Genomic DNA, 14,666 nt, shown 5'->3' on the forward strand with positions numbered 1-14,666 from the left:
CAGATTATACAAAAATTCCTCCATCTAACTAAAGACGTGGAACGTATATCTGCAACTCCAGAGAATCCTACACTCAGAGCAGGAATACAATCAAAAAACAAGCACACAGCATGTGTGCCATAGAAAACGAAACAGACACGTATCTTTGCTGAATTGGCAGCTAAGCAGGAGAAGCCAAACAGAGGTCCAACACCTTCCAAGAAACATTGACAACTGGCAAGGACTAATGAGTCCTGCAAACCCAAATACCCCAGTCAGAATTGCAATCAGCAGATACACCTGTCCAGGACTGCAGCCCAGGGACAACTGCATTACCACCTACAACCACCAAAGGGAGCCCAAAAGCAGAATTCACAACAGTATACAGCACAGAGCCACGTAGTATATTGCACAGCGAAGTAGTATACAGCAGAGCCACGTAGTATATTGCACAGCGAAGTAGTATATTGCCCAGCCAGGTTTGTCACAGGTTAAAAAATAAACATATAGTCACCTTTCCGAAGGCCCCTTGTAGTCCACGGCAGCTTCCGGTCCCAGCGTTGGTATGGGCGCAGGACCTGCGATGATGTCGCGGTCACATAACCGTGACATCATGGCAGGTCTTTCTAGTGCAGGCCCTGTGATGACATCGCGGTTACATGACCGTGACTTCATGGCAGGTCCTTCTGCCATACCATCTTTGCCACCGGAAACTGCAGCGGAAGATGGCGGCCGGCGGGAGCGGCTCAGTGGACTACGGAGGGCAAGCATAGCAGGTTTATTTTTTTTAAATAATTTTTAACATTAAATTTTTTACTATTGATGCCGCACAGACAGCGTCAATGGTAAAAAGTTGGGGACACACAGGGTTAATAGTGGCGGTAACGGAGTGCGTTACCCGCGGCATAATGCGGTCCGTTACCGCCGGCATTAACCTTGTGTTAGCAGTGACCGGAGGGGAGTATGCGGGCGACAGGCACTGACTGCGGGGAGTAAGGAGCGGCCATTTTCTTCCGGACTGTGCCCGTCGCTGATTGGTTCCGGCAGCCATGACAGGCAGCTGGCGAGACCAATCAGCTAATGAATAACCGTGACAGAAGGACAGACAGACGGAAGTGACCCTTGGACAATTATATAGTAGATATATATATATATATAACTTTTTTTTTTTTTGCTTTTGTGAATCCCACAACCATCACCAAGATAGGGCAGCAATTAGTGCTGTGCTGTCATGGATCTGGAGATCAAATTACCGGTAATTATCATTTTTCCCTTCCCCATGACAGCACTGTTACATGAGAGGAAGAAATAGAGAAGACTCCTAGGGTGCGACAATAGCCGATAAAACTTTTCTCCCAAAGGCAAGACTTGAAAGCCCCAGGTCTAGCCTATAGTGGCGGAAGAAAGTAGAGGGTGAAGACCATACTGCAGCATTGCAAATTTGCTCTACCGATGCATTTGCCCTTTCCGCCCAGGATGTGGCGATAGCTCTTGTAGAGTGGGCCGTTACACCCAGTGGAGGGCTTTGCCCCGAAGAGTAAGAGAGTGAAATAGCCATACGAAGACACCGTGCGATAGTAGATTTTGTGGCCTTTTTTCACGTTTGCCCCCTGGATGGAGACAAAAAGGGCTGAAGACTGTTGCAATGGTTTTGATACTTCTAGGTATTGAAGTAGGCAACCTCTGACATCAAGGCATCAATCCCTGGGATTTTGGGTTGTCACAAAATGAGGGTAAAATTATCTCCTGGCCCCTGTGGAATTTTGACTTGACCTTTGGTAAAAAGGTCCAGGTCAGTTCTAATTATTACTCTGTCCTCTAAAATGGTACTGTATAGGGGATCTACAGAGATAGCTTGGAGTTCACTAATACGTCGGGCAGACGTAAGGGCAACCAGGAGAACAGTTTTTAAGGTTAGCGCTTTCACGGAGATGTAAGTAAGAGGCTCAAAAGGAGGTGAGGTTAAGGCCTTCAGCACTAAATTTAGATCCCAGGGAGCACCTTTGGCCGAGGTTTAAATGGTCTGGCCTTGAAAGAGGCTCGGATGAACCTATACACCCAGGGGTGATTAGCTAATTTTTGGTCAAACAAAGGCGCTAAGTGCTGAAACCTGCACCTTTAGGGTGCTGGTAGACAATCCTCATTCCAACTCTTTTTGGAGGAACTCTAGGACCTCAGTTATTGGGACTTTTTGGGTGGTATTTGACAGGCGTCGTCCTGAAAATTCTAGAAATTTTTCCCACACTTTCTGATATTTATCAGTTGTAATTTTTTTTTCTGCTAGATAGCAGAGTAGAAACTAATGGACCAGAGAGTTCCTTTGCTAGCAGAAGTCCCCTCTCAAGTTCCAGGAAGTGAGATGTAGGCTGTGCACTTGAGGATTTTCTTCAAGACTGTTGGGATTAGCGGAATAGGGGGAAACGAGTAGGCAAGTTGGAACTTCCACTGGTGCAACAGCGCATCCACTTCTTCTGGGTTTTCCCTTGGGCTTAAGGAATAGAATCTCTCTATCTTCCGGTTTTGTTTTGTGGCAAAGAGATCCAATTGTGGAGTACCCCAGATGGCGCAGATTTCTCCAAACATTTCCTGATTTAAAGACCACGTGCCCTGGTGCAGCACGTGCCTGCTTAAGAAGTCTGCAACAAGGTTGTAAATCCCCTTTAGGTGTATGCCTGTCAAGGATAAGAGGTTGTTTTCTGCCCAAGAAAACCATCTTTTGGCCTCTTCCAGAGATCTTGAACTTGTTCCCTCTTGTCGATTTATGTAAGAGACTGCTGTACTGTTGTCGGACAATACCACGAAGTGCCTTCCTTTGATGTTTTCTTCTATTTGAAGAATTGCCTGCCTTACTGCCGTTCGTTCCTTTAAGTTGAAGGATGCGGCCTCCATTTGAGGATCCCGCCTCCATTTGAGGATCCCACCGACCTTGCAGGATCTGACCTGTTAAGTTCGCCCCCCACCCCAATGGGCTCGCATCCGTGGTTACTACCGATGGATTTTGGACCGACCATGGCACCCCCTTTTTTAAATTTTCAGATTTTAACCACCAATTTAAAGAGTCCTGAACTTGTGGCCATAGGACGATTCTTCGATTTAGATTGTAGGGGCTTTTTGCCTGCTCGGCCAGGATCTGCCACTGTAACTCCCTCGAATGTATATGTGCCCATTGAACCGCCGGGATTGTTGCCGTTAACATCCCTAGAAGGGACATGGCTTCCCTTACCAAGATGGACCGGGCCATTTGTGTTTGTTTTATTTTATGACTTCGATTTTCCTGTCTGGAGGGACACAAACTTGTTTGATCGAGTTTAGCTGAATCTCAAGGAATTCTTGTATCTGGAGCGGAAACATTCTCGATTTTAAGTTTATTATCCATCCCAGCTTTGACAGCAGGTCCCGTACTTTTGCTACTGCCTTTGCGCAGTCTCCCTGGTTGTCTGCTATAAGGAGAAAATCGTCTAGATGGGGTACTAGTAGGATGTTTTCCTTCCTCACAATCGATGCTATCTCAGAAATTATTTTTGTAAATATTTGAGGGGCTACCGATACCCCGAAGGGAAGACACTGGTACTGTAAATGAGTGGGAATTTGATCCAGCTGTACTACCAACCTCAAGAATTGTTGATGTTCTACGCAAATTGGAACATGGTAGTAATCATCTGTGAGATCTATCAGTGCCATGTAACAACCTGGATATAGCAGTTTTACCGTTTTTAATGTTTCCATTTTGAATTTTTCTACTCAGATGTATTGGTTCAGTGATTTTAACCCCTTTATCCTATATGATATACTATCCCATCGAGGTGACCTGGGACTTAATTCCCAGTGACGGGATAGTACGTCATAATGGATCGGCCGCGCTCATGGGAGAAGCGCAGCCGATCACGGCCGGGTGTCAGCTGACTCTCGTAGCTGACATCGGGCACTATGTGCCAGGAGCGGTCACGGACCGCTCCTGGCACATTAACCTCCGGAACACCGCGATCAAAGATGATCGCAGGGTTCCAGCGGCATGGGGAATCATCATCATCGCACAGGGAGAGGACTCCCTGCGTGCTTCCCTGAGACCCTCAGAGCAACGCGATATGATCGCGTTGCTTCGAAGGTCTCCTACCTCCTCCTCCCTGCAGGCCCGGATCCAAAATGGCCATGAGGGGCCTTTCGCTCATAGCAGGCGCTGGGAAGCCTCCCTGCACTGCCTGTCAGATCGCTGATCTGACACAGTGCACTGCACAGTGTTAGATCAGCTATCTGATAATATATAGTGATGTCCCCCCCTGGAGCAATGTAAAAAAAAATATATATATATATATATTTACATGTGTAAAAAAAAAATCCTAAATAAAGTAAAAGAAAATATTGTTCCAATAAATACATCTAAAAAAAAACACACAATAAAAAGTACATATTTAGTATCACCGCGTCCATAACGACCCGACCTATAAAACTATCCCACTAGATAACCCCTTAAGTGAACACCGTAAAAAAAATGAGGCAGAAAACGACTATTATCATACCGCCAAACAAAAATTTGAATAACACACGATCAAAAAAACTGATATAAATAACCATGGTATTGCTAAAAACGTCATCTTGTCCTGCAAAAAACGAGCTGCCATACAGCGTCATCAACAAAAAAATAAAAAAAGTTATAGTCCTCAGAATGAAGCAATGCAAAAATTATTATTTTTTATATAAAATAGTTATCGTATAAAAGCGCAAAAACATAAAAAAATGATATAAATGAGGTATCGCTGTAATCGTTCTGACCTGAAGAATAAAACGGCTTTACCAATATTATCAAACGTAGAATGGTATAAGCACCACCCCCAAAAGAATTTCATGAATGGCTGTTTTTGTTCATTCTACCTCAGTCCATCACTCCTCTGTGGGTCATTTGCATTTAAGCTGTTCCATCCTGCGTGTCCACATGGATATTCCATCTATGAACCCTGCTTATACAGGTACTATACAGATGATCAGGTTTTAAATACATCATATAGGGATTATATACATTAGATAGGACTGCTCTATAAGGGTATACCTTGACGATTGGTGGAGCAGCTTAGTATACATTTTTTTTTTGCAAAAAAACGTATCAACTAAATACCCTGTTTTTTTTTCCATCTTTTGACAAGCACTTGCTTATTACTGTGTTTTTTTTACAACAGTATTTTTGACTTCACTGTGCTTTTTTGTGTCTTCAAGTTTTTTGGTGGTGTGAACAGGTTCCTACAGACTTGCTCAATGTGCAAGTATCCAATTTGTTTCTGGTTCTATAATTTTTCTCATGCGCCCAAACAGTTGTTTATGCCCACATACAGTACAGACCAAAAGTTTGGACACACATTCTCATTTAAAGATTTTTCTGTTTTTTCATGACTATGAAAATTGTACATTCACACTGAAGGCATAAAAACTATGAATTAACACATGTGGAATTATATACTTAACAAAAAAGTGTGAAACAACTGAAAATGTCTTATATTCTAGGTTCTTCAAAGTAGCCACCTTTTGCTTTGATGACTGCTGTGCACACTCTTGGCATTCTATTGATGAGCTTCAAGAGGTAGTCACCGGGAATGGTTTTCACTTCACAGGTGTGCCCTGTCAGGTTTAATAAGTGGGATTTCTTGCCTTATAAATGGGGTTGGGACCATCAGTTGTGTTGTGCAGAGTCTGGTGGATACACAGCTGATAGTCCTACTGAATAGATGGTTAGCTTTTGTCTTGCCATAATACAAAGTCTAAGAAAAACGAGTGTCCATCATTACTTTAACCCCTTCCCGACATGCGCCGTACTAGTACTGCGCATGTCGGGTCCCCTGCTTTGCTCTTCGTGGGTCAAAGCGCTCATCACACATCTAGATAAGTTCCTTAGGGGGTCTAGTTTCCAAAATGGTGTCACTTGTGGGGGGTTTCAATGTTTAAGCACATCAGGGGCTCTCCAAATGCCACATAGCGTCCTCTCAATTCCAGTCAATTTTGCATTGAAAAGTCAAACGGCGCTCCTTCCCTCCCGAGCTCTGCCATGCGCCTCAACAGTGGTTTACCTCCACAAATGGGGTATCCGCATACTCATGACAAATTTTACAACAACTTTCTCCTGTTTCCCTTGATAAAATAAAACAAATTGGAGCTGAAGTAATTTTTTTTGTGGAAAAAAAAGTAAAAATGTTCATTTTTTTTTTTAACGGTGGCACAGTGGATAGCACAGCAGCTTTGCAGCGCTGGAGTCCTGGGTTCAAGCCCCACTAAGGACAACATCTGCAAAGAGTTTGCATGTTCTCTCCGTATTTGCGTGGGTTTCCTCCGGGTACTCCGGTTTCTTTCCCACATTCATAAGACATACTGATAGGGAATTTAGATTGTAAGCACTAATGGGGACAGCGATAATAATGTGTGCAAACTGTAAAGCGCTGCAATAGCGCTATATAAAAATAAAGATTATTATAAACATTCCAAAAATTCCCATGAAACACCTGAAGGGTTAAAAACCTTCTTGAATGTGGTTTTGAGCACCTTGAGATGTGCAGTTTTTAGAATGGTGTCACACTTGGGTATTTTCTATCATATAGATCCCTCAAAGTGACTTCAAATGTGATGTAGTCCCTAAAAAAAATGGTGTTGTAAAAATGAGAAATTGCTTGTCAACTTTTAACCCTTATAACTCCCTAACAAAAAAAATATTGGTTCCAAAATTGTGCTGATGTAAAGTAGACATGTGGGAAATGTTACTAAGTATTTTCAGTGACATATCTCTGATTTAAGGGCATGAAAATTCAAAGTTGGAAAATTGCCAAATTTTTGCCAAATTTCAGTTTTTTTTTCACAATAAACGCAAGTAATATTAAAGAAATTTTACCATTATTGTGAGTACAATATGTCGCGAGAAAATCTCAGAATCATCAGGATCCGTTGAAGCTTGCCAGAGTTATAACCTCATTAAGGGACAGTAGTCAGAATTGTAAAAATTGGCCCGGTCATTGACGTGCAAACCACCCTTGGGGGTTAAACTGAAAATAGTTCTTAGTGAACCATCCGGTTTTGGTGTGAGGAACAGGGTGCTGTAAAACCCCTTTCCTATCTCTTGTGCTGGCACTTTTATGAGGACTTCTTTTGCCATAGGGTGATGAACTTCCCTCTCTAATATCACTTGGTTCCTTTTAGCCACATGGGTGATTTTTACTCATTGAGCAGGGGGGTGATGAAGTTTAACCATAGGCCTTCAGATAATAGACTGATTATCCATTGTGAGGTTTGTAATTTTTCCCACTGATGGACAAAGAACCGAAGCCTTCCCCCCACCCGGAACTCGGCGTCATTGTTTGGGGTCTGGTTTTTGAGGGGGCTTATTGAAGAGGAATCCACTCTCTCTTCTCTCGTTCCAGGACTTTCCTCGCATAGACTTGTCCCCTGGCCGGCCCCGGAATGCTTTCCCTGATCCCCGAAAGGATCATCGGGTATCACTCCAATGGCGTCTCGAGAAGGGGGGGGAGGAGAGAAGTGTTTTTTCTTATCCGCAGCTTTCTCTACAATTTTGTCTAATGCTTTTCCAAAGAAATATTGCCCTTCACAAGGGACTGCGCACAGTTTAACTTTTGACTGAAAGTCAGCAGTCCAATTTTTTAACCATAATGCTCTTCTACCAGAGTTGGAGAGCACATGCACGGGCAGAAAATCGTACCGAGTCAATGGCGGCATCCGCTAGGAAACCCACCACATTTTGTAATGAGGGTATTACTTCCAAGAGATGTATCTTATTTGCTCACTCAGTTCTTCTAACCATTAAACCATGGCCCGAGCTGTGCAAGTGGCTTAAATGCCCATGTTGATGCTTCCCCTGCAGACTTTAGGAAGGCATCCGCTTTTTTGTCAAGAGGATCTTTTAAAGCTCCCATGTCCTCGAAAAGAAGCGTTATGCCCCAGGAGGTACTCGCAATCGCGACATCTAGTTTAGGTGCTTTTCCCCCATTTGTCGCAGATTTCGTCATCAAACGGATATTTACGCTTAAGGGCCTGACATTTTTTTTACCACTCTTTTAATTAAGTTTAATACACTATCATGGAAAGGAGAAACTCAGTTTCTCCCCCCCCCCCCAGATTGCTAAACATAGTCCTGGATTGATTTTTGTTCTTTTGGTGCTTCGACCACCAAGGTAGATCTGACTAGTTTAAGTAGCTTCCCCATGTCTTCAGATAGTACATATGGGCGACCACACTCTTCATCTGAAGAGTCTAAGTCTGAGTCATCATCGGGTGGTAATTCCCCCGGTTCACCTTCAGATTCCATGTCAGAATTTTGGGCGGGCGTAGAAGGTGGATTTTCAGAGCTATGTAATCCATGCTGTTTCATTTGCTCTTTTACTGTGATTTTAACTTCATCCCTAACAATAGCCTTTATGTTTTGGAGTAAGGATGATGACTCCTTAGCCACAGTTTTATCTATACATGATCGGCAAATCCGCTTCTCATGTGTTTTAGGGAGAGATTTATCACAGAGTGCACACACTTTATTTTTGGCCGTAGCTTTCTTTCCCTGCATAACATGACACAGAAAGACACTATTACAGATGTTTTTTGCCTTACAAAAGCCACTCACCCACCAGAACCTCAGTACCACAGCAGTCTGTGCGTTGCTTTCCACTAGAGCTGGCGATTCCGCAGTCGGGTCCGACATTCTGCCAGAGAGGCTACTGCCACCGTTGCTTGTGCTCTGCCTCTTTAAATAGTATAGGGTGAAAGTGTCCCTGAACTCTCTCCCCTCCGGGAGTGTCAGCACACCTCTCCCCCTCAGCGTGCGACGTCACTTCCGGTTTGAACCGGAAGTCATCCCATTCACTTTAGCGCCAGCTTAGTGATGGGCACGCCCTTACCCCGGCCCAGCCTCCGGCCAGGAGCGGACTCCGGGGAGCCCACAGTGGGAAGGACACCTCAAACACAGCCCCAGGGTCTGTGACGCACGCACGCCGACCCACCTGCTCCTGCCACGGACCTTGGTCTCCGGACCAGCGCTGCCAGAGAGATCACTCCAGATTCACCATTGCAGGCTCCCTGCAGGAACAGGAAACCAAACTGAGGAGAGCTGTGCCGCCCCCATCTTATCTCCGCTGCAGGTTTCCTGTTCCTGGGGGCGGGAGCCATCTCTCATGTAACGGTGCTGTCATGGGGAAGGGAAAAAGTACTAGGATTAATTAGCTGAGTGTTTAAGGTGGTATTGGAGACTACACCTTTGGTTTGTGTACTGGGGTATGTGGGAGATCTACAGACAACTGAGCTGGGTAAAATAGCTATGGCACGAATTCTGTATCCAGCAAGAAAACTAATAGCGCATCACTGGTTGGATACTGAGAGCCCAACAAAAAATATATAAAAAAAATAAACTGGTTTATAAGTTTGGAAAAAGGCGTGTACAAAAAAAAGAGGCAATATTAATACATTTGAAGAGCTTTGGGCTGCCTGGATTATTTGTTTATATACCACCATTAATTCCATGGTGCTGTACATGAGATAGGGTTACATCAAAATACAAATATCACTTACAGTAAACAGACAGACTGGTACAAAGGGAAGAGGACCCTGCCCTTACAGGATTATGGGGAAGGAGACAGTAGGTCGGGGGCTGCAGTATATCCGATGGTGTTGAGGTGGACGTGTGCTCATTACAGGTTGAAAGCTTTCTTGAAGAGATGGGTTTTCATGTTCCGTTTGAAGGATCCACATGTGGTGGATGAACCAGGGCTCCCGTAGAGGGAATTAGTGACAGAGATTGGGCTTGATTTAATAAAGAGGATTATGAGATCCATGTTTATCCCATGAGCAATAATAATGATTGCACGGCTAGAAGCTCCAAAAGGAGATGTTTTCTTTCTAGGCATTACAGTGGTGATGACAATGTGTTTTTTTTTTTTTGTAGAATGGTAACTTGTTTTTAATGTAATTTGGTCTTTATCTTTCCATGTCCCATTCCCTCCCTTCCCAGTTCTTACATTTTCTGTTTTCACCCGATGCAGGTAATATGTAAAAATTGTTGGAAAACCTTCAATAAAGATACTTTAAGTAAAAAACTTAAAATCGGGCCAATGTCTTTTGCTGCTCAGAGATGACCCCTTCTGGGCCTGAGCTATTCTTTGTATTGACAAATTGCTCAATATTGCAGACTCATGCTCAGTGTGTGGTCCCTGCTTGCCACGGTTTTACCTTCAGTGTGCACTGATAGTGCACTCCATCATCGGCTCTAAAGAGAGACGTCGTACAAGCAAGCTCATTGAGAAGCTGACAAGAGTGCTCTACTACCGGATAGGCATTCTTCTTTAGAACTGGTGAGAGACTGAACTGTCCAGCGTGCAATGAAAACAACCACGGCGAGCAGAGACAGCATATTGAGAATACCTTAATGTTGACAAATGGAGAATGCTTAGTATAGCAGAGAGCCTAGCCCATGAAAGTGTCATCCTTGATGGTGATCCGCTTCAAGGTGGGGACAGCAGCTGGGACAAAAATCAAAGCACTAGTCCCCTGATGAAGTTTTGTTTGATAATCTACAGTGCATGCTGGTGAACTTGTAAACAAAACATCATTCGATGGTGAAAAAAATTACCCCAAAACCCACACAGATAGAAAGTTAGAGTAGTGATTGAAGGTAGGGATTTGTTAACGCAAGTACCGTATTTAAGAACAGTTTCAATTAGGGGTTTTGTTAAATATACTTATTTCATATATTTATTTATTCAGGACTGTTTAGCAGATGCAATACTCTAAAGAAAATGTCATATTTCTTATAAAAAAAAAATGTAGTGGTTTATTGGATTGTCCACCAAAAACCATCATTGCAGCAAAACATAAAATAGGTGAAATAGTTACAAAGAGATTGTCCATATCAAAGTTTGTTCCCCATCCTTCCTGGGATCGTGAATGGTAAATGGCGTCTGTCTCTGTCAAAAGCATGATAGAAGTCCATCACGAAGCACGTGAACTAACTCACATCAGTTGTCCATCTGATGTGTGTGTGAAGTATGAGCGAAGTGTCCGAAGAGAGCCCCCCTTCCTGTGGGTCATGTGGTAATTTATATCCCACAGAGCACGTGTTCTCTGTATATGGTGTTAACACTTCTAGTCTGAGCTAAATATACAGCAATAATACATGTAATGTCAGCAAAAGGCAATGTGCTCAGTACAGAATTGAGTGTAATAAGAATAAAATCAATAATTAATATTTAACAGATTTCCGAAACTTATCTCAGATGCAGCCTGCAGATGGTAATTAGAGATGGGCGAACCCGAACAGTAAAGTGCGGCGTCTGTATCAAACACCTACTGTTTAGGCATGGATCCTGAACACAGACTTCACCAGCAAGTCCATGTTACTGTTCGAGTTTGGCTCTCTGAGTGTTTGTCATGCGGTCATGTGCATGACAGTGTTTCCGATTGGCAGTAAAATCAAATCACTGCTGGCCAGACAGCCGTGGTTCCCACGCTGTCAAAAGACAATGCGAGTGTGCAGCTGTAATCGCAGGTATAACGTTTACCTCTGGTCACTAGTGTTGACTGATGGGACTACTGCTCCCATCAGCAGACGCCTGTGAGAGCAGGCGGCCACTGATTGGAGTAATCAGCCTGCGCCCATGCTGTAAATTTTTTTATTTTTTTAAAATGCCGTGGGTTTCCCCATATTTTTGATAACCAGTCAAACAAAACTCACAGCTGGGGGCTGCAACCCTCAGTTATCAGCAAGGTTCGTTATTAAGAATAGACAACATATTTTTAAAATTGCCCGTGATTGGCAGTTGCTCAGGCCCCCATTTAAAGTGAATGGGGTCCAGGTACTGGTATGACACCCAAACACAAACTTTTTTTGCAACTGTTCGGCCAGACCTGAACATCCAGGTGTCCGCTGTACTCTAATGGTAATGAATCAGTGCTGAGGCAAAACAATACACAAACACACGATTTGCCTTTTATTGGACACAGGTTTATACAGTAGTGCTTTTGAATGGTCAAAATACACCTCAATTCAAACTGCGAATAATACCTAAAGGAACAGACTTTAAATAGCTTATTTATAGCTAAATGAAGTACAACTATTGGACCTTTAAGTAAACTTACGTACATATATGAAAAAATAGCACAAGCATTGATATCTTAGGAATGTACAAAGAGGTTTAGAAAATGACAAAATAAATTACGGTATGTAAAAAGCATGATTAAGAATTAGACAATGCTTGCAAAGTCAGGAGATCCTCTTCACACTTTGCACAGACACTTGAATCTCTGCTTAATGTCAGGGGAAGAAAAAAAAAATCTTCCAGTTGGGCTTTAAAACATTCCTCCTCCCATTCCACCCATGCCACCGATACCACCCATGCCAGAATCTTTTTCTTCTTTTGGAATTTCCGTAACTACAGCTTCTGCAGTTGTTAACAATGATGCTACACCAGCTGCATCCAGCAGAGCAGTCCTTACGACCTAAAGGATAAAGAAAATGAGAATTGAAAAAAGTCATTAACTTCCCTGATATATTTTTGTACGCCTAAGAGAAGGGAAAAAATAACAATCTAAAAGGAAAACCAGAAAAGAAAGAAGTATTTGTTTCTAAGTAGTAAAACAAAAACACTAGTTAACACATTCAGCATCCAAAGCGCATTAGCAGAGTGCCTCCTCTGATCTCCCTGGAATAAAGAAGCAAAGAACAGCACAGCTAAAAAAATAGGGTGCAGAGCCTCACAGGCACATATTATTCCTTTTGTATAGAATCAAAAAGAGTTGAAGCAGTACACCATACTGTAAGTTATAAGGTGCACTTTACTGGCCCATATGGGGACGATTCGGTCCTGCTTGAGAAACGTTCACACCTAGGACCGAAACGTCACCATATGGACCAATATAGAGCACCTTATAACTACAGTATGGTGTGATGGATTAAAGCAATTTTTTTTTCAATTAAGGCACCATGGATGTAACAACATGGTATAAATGAATTGTTTAGATGAAACAGTTGGTTAAATTACAAACCTCATTGTGCTGGAGACTTGTAATTAGTAAATATTATGGTAACTCATTTAAAGTATTTTAACAATAAATGTGTCCATACAACCTAGAATCTACATGTCACCCCCACTCATCCATCCACAACGGTGGGATATTCAGGACAAATACACAGTCAGCCAGTTGTAATATAAGGTCAGCAAATTAGTTAGCATACATGATTATGAATGCCTAAAGGTTTTTCAACTTCCATAAAAGTGGACCCGAAATGCTCGAGTACACCGAAACAAAGAGCAGATACTCCAAATACAGTGCCAGCTCCTCTCCGGTCTTTGCTGCACCAGTAACTACCTACATTCCTCTGAAAAGCTTCAGAGCTCAGTGATTGCACAATGCACTGCTATAGCCAGTCAACATGACCTCACCACTGTAGCCAAAACCGGGAGATCAGAGAAATAGCACTGGACTAGGATAAGTAGAGTACCTGCTCTGTTATTTCATGCATTTGGAGCGTTTTGGGTTTAACTTTCCTCAAAGTAAAAAACTGCTTGAACAAGCTGTTTTTCAAAACGGCAAGTTCCTTGCACATATGGACAAAAGTATTGAGACCAGCTCCTAAACACAGAAATCAGATTTTCAGACCCATTGTCATGTAAACATTAAGCCCCTATTATACAGTCTGCCTATATAACCCACCCAAACGATGCTATCTCAGAAATTATTTTTGTAAATATTTGAGGGGCTACCGATACCCCGAAGGGAAGACACTGGTACTGTAAATGAGTGGGAATTTGATCCAGCTGTACTACCAACCTCAAGAATTGTTGATGTTCTACGCAAATTGGAACATGGTAGTAATCATCTGTGAGATCTATCAGTGCCATGTAACAACCTGGATATAGCAGTTTTACCGTTTTTAATGTTTCCATTTTGAATTTTTCTACTCAGATGTATTGGTTCAGTGATTTTAACCCCTTTATCCTATATGATATACTATCCCATCGAGGTGACCTGGGACTTAATTCCCAGTGACGGGATAGTACGTCATAATGGATCGGCCGCGCTCATGGGAGAAGCGCAGCCGATCACGGCCGGGTGTCAGCTGACTCTCGTAGCTGACATCGGGCACTATGTGCCAGGAGCGGTCACGGACCGCTCCTGGCACATTAACCTCCGGAACACCGCGATCAAAGATGATCGCAGGGTTCCAGCAGCATGGGGAATCATCATCATCGCACAGGGAGAGGACTCCCTGCGTGCTTCCCTGAGACCCTCAGAGCAACGCGATATGATCGCGTTGCTTCGAAGGTCTCCTACCTCCTCCTCCCTGCAGGCCCGGATCCAAAATGGCCATGAGGGGCCTTTCGCTCATAGCAGGCGCTGGGAAGCCTCCCTGCACTGCCTGTCAGATCGCTGATCTGACACAGTGCACTGCACAGTGTTAGATCAGCTATCTGATAATATATAGTGATGTCCCCCCCTGGAGCAATGTAAAAAAAAAAATATATATATATATATTTACATGTGTAAAAAAAAAATCCTAAATAAAGTAAAAGAAAATATTGTTCCAATAAATACATCTAAAAAAAAACACACAATAAAAAGTACATATTTAGTATCACCGCGTCCATAACGACCCGACCTATAAAACTATCCCACTAGATAACCCCTTAAGTGAACACCGTAAAAAAAATGAGGCAGAA

This window comes from Ranitomeya imitator, chromosome 7, assembly GCF_032444005.1.
Source record: "Ranitomeya imitator isolate aRanImi1 chromosome 7, aRanImi1.pri, whole genome shotgun sequence".
Taxonomy (NCBI): Eukaryota; Metazoa; Chordata; class Amphibia; order Anura; family Dendrobatidae; genus Ranitomeya; species Ranitomeya imitator.